Genomic DNA, 2,818 nt, shown 5'->3' on the forward strand with positions numbered 1-2,818 from the left:
ATTAGAAAAAGTCACGTATTCCAGCCACTATATATTGGACAAAGATAAAGATAATGGTATTAAATTCATACCAGTAAAGTTGTAAACCTACTGGTTGGTCCAAAAACACAAATTTCTAGTCAAAAGGTTTTTTTAATTTTACTTAAAATAATGAAAAAAAATTAACAAAAGAAAAAAAAAAAAATTGCCCAAAACTGAAAAATTGCTTAAAGTTGAAAAAGTCAATTAAAGAATTACCTAAAAGTGTGTTGTTAAGGTGCGGTTAACAGAACTAAAAAAAAAAGATGCAAAAAAGCTTTTGCTTTTTGGCACTTCCAGTCATCAAATCAAAGCACACTACAATGACTACGCGTGAAAAAATTGCCTAAAGCAAGGAGGATACACTTGAAGTGTCCTTTTCTCTGCTCTGCCTTGACCACAACGACACTGTACATTCCAATTTCGGACATGAATTCCGTCAAAGCTAAACCAACCACGCAGTGCCATGTGGTGGCCATGCCTTATCCAGGTCGCGGCCACATCAACCCCATGATGAACCTCTGCAAGATACTAGCTTCCAAAAACAAGGATATTCTTGTCACCTTCGTTGTCACTGAAGAATGGCTCAGTTTCATCGGCTCCGATCCTATGCCTGACAACATTCGCTTCAGCACCATACCTAACGTTATCCCATCGGAGCTAGTCCGCGCCGCTGACATTCACTCCTTCTTCGAAGCTACCATGACAAAGTTGGAAGCTCCGTTTGTGCAGCTCCTTGATCAACTTGAGCTACCTGTTACAGTTATCATAGCTGATACTGTGCTTTCCTGGGTAGTTGGCGTCGGCAACCGGAGGAATATTTCGGTTGCATCGCTTTGGACTATGTCGCCGTCTATGCTCACGACCATTCAACATTTCCAAGCTGATCACATCTCAAGTGAGTACATCTTTACAGGTTGTCACAATTTTTTTTGTTTTTTGGTTAAGTTTCTGTAAGTAGGAAATATAAAATTAATTTCAGAATTATTCATTTAATTTTATTTCAAAATATGTGAATTACTACTAGTTACCCAACTCCTAATTTCTATTGGTGCAACTAGTAAAAGCTGAGGAGCGTGCAGTGGATACTTCTCATGATCAGAGAGTTCAACAAATGTCGCAACGGTTCTTCGAAGCTTGTTCATGTGTAACCAAAGCACAATATCTCTTATTGGCTTCCATTTATGAGTTGGAATCCGAGACAATTGATGTTCTAAACTCACAATTCTCATTTCCCGTATATGCTATGGGCCCAACCATACCTCACTTAGATCTTGAAGAGAATATGAACCCCGGTAACCAAAACTATCTAAACTGGCTAGATTGCCAACCTAGAAGTTCAGTTCTATATATTTCAATGGGAAGTTTTCTTTCAATTTCTAGTGCCCAAATGGATGAAATTGCAATCGGTTTGCACGATAGTGGTGTCAGATTCTTATGGGTTGCGCGTGATGAGACTTGCAGGTTGAAAGAAGTTTGTGGTGATATGGGGTTAGTAGTGCCTTGGTGTGATCAGTTGAGGGTCTTATCTCATTCTTCTATAGGAGGCTTTTGGTCACACTGTGGGTGGAATTCCACTAAAGAAGGTATGTTCTATGGTATTCCTTTTCTTACATATCCTATAGGATTTGATCAGATTCAAAATAGTAAGCTAATTGTGGAGGATTGGAAAATTGGGTGGAGGGTGAAGAAAGATGTGGGGGCAGACAATTTGGTGACAGGAGCAGAAATTGCAAAGTTAGTGACAATTTATGGATTTGGAAAGTGATGAAATGAAAGAAATTACATCAAAAGCAAGTGAAGTTCAACACATATGTCAACGTGCAATTGCCAAAGGAGGATCATCTGAAAGCAGCATCAATGCTTTCATCAAGGACCTCTCAAATTGCGATGGTTATTGAGTAAAAAATAATTTTTTTTTGTTCTTGATTTCACAACCATAGAATGCTAGCTAGTGTCTCTTTGTTTTATGAAAAAATTCATGTTGATCGGTTTTTTTTTTTTTATAATTGAATAGTTAAGGAAGGGACTTTGATATCTAGATGTTTCTTTCAGAAACACTGAGAAGTGTAGTTGAGTTACAAAACTCTTGGTATATTAATATTAAATTTGATTGTAAGGTTCACCAATTAATAACGTCAATAAAGTTGAATCCATGCTTTTTTATTTTTTATTTTTATTATATATATATATATTCATTTATTTTAGGGTCTAGCAAATAAAAATTAACTACATATCCTATAATATTAACATCATCATCATCTTTGGCAGTAGTGATGGTTTGAAGAAAAATTTATTAAAATTCCCGTAATCTAGTTGCTTTGAATATTTCTCGTAAAAACTGGAATCCAAATATTTTTGAAGGTGTCAAAAATTTTATAACTCAATAACATTGCTTTATAGGGAGAATAAAGATTTGAATCTCCATTTCTTTATGTAAGTATAATATTGATGATATGAATTCACAGTATTTCAGCCCAAACTTGGTCCTTTTTTTTAAGAGTAAACTATTTTTGACCTTTGACCCTTGGGGTTGTTTTTATTTTGGGCTTTAAAGTTTGGTTCCATTTTCACAAAGGATCTGTCATCCATCTCTGTTGGTAGTCTCATGATTAAGTGCCCGATGGTTGCTTAGTCATTAAAACATGTATGATATCACCCATTTAGCTATCACTAAAAGTCATGTCACCCAAATGCTTAGACAGGACCAAAAAAACTGTCACCCAAAAAAAAAAAAAACCAACTAAGAATGACACCATACCATCATTGTGGTCAAGAATCTCAAACCCCATATTGCTCT

General features: G+C 35.8%; 1 pseudogene; it reads left to right on the top strand.

The window, feature by feature from the left end:
* The first annotated feature begins 286 nt into the window (after nucleotides 1–286).
* Nucleotides 287–2,183, top strand: LOC142606893 (UDP-glycosyltransferase 87A1-like; annotated as a pseudogene).
* Nucleotides 2,184–2,818: the final 635 nt, after the last annotated feature.

The sequence above is a fragment of the Castanea sativa genome, chromosome 8, assembly GCF_040712315.1.
Source record: "Castanea sativa cultivar Marrone di Chiusa Pesio chromosome 8, ASM4071231v1".
Taxonomy (NCBI): Eukaryota; Viridiplantae; Streptophyta; class Magnoliopsida; order Fagales; family Fagaceae; genus Castanea; species Castanea sativa.